We start from the raw sequence: 311 nt of genomic DNA, 5'->3' as shown, positions 1-311 counted from the left end.
CAGACTGGCAGCTCCCAGAGCCGCCTGGGGCGCAGGCTCGGACAGGTGGCCGGTGGCCCTGGTGCTGGGAGGCCTCCGGGTGGGGCCGGGGTCCAGGAACGCGCTGCTCTGCCTGGAAGGAGGCGGCGTGACAGGCGCAGTTCCAGTCCGCCGATCAGCCACCCTCCAGGGAGGGCCGCCATATGGGAAGTGACATCGGGGCCCGAGCAGATGGCAGGGTAGCCGGAGCTGCGGGGGAGGGGGTCTTGACTCAGGGCAACGGCCAAAGCCTTGGGCTCCCTGGGTGGCGGGGTGCCCAGTCCTCCCTGCCC

The sequence above is a fragment of the Myotis davidii genome, unplaced genomic scaffold (assembly GCF_000327345.1).
Source record: "Myotis davidii unplaced genomic scaffold, ASM32734v1 scaffold43, whole genome shotgun sequence".
Lineage (NCBI taxonomy): Eukaryota > Metazoa > Chordata > Mammalia > Chiroptera > Vespertilionidae > Myotis > Myotis davidii.
Note: the sequence above shows the minus strand (reverse complement) of the source record.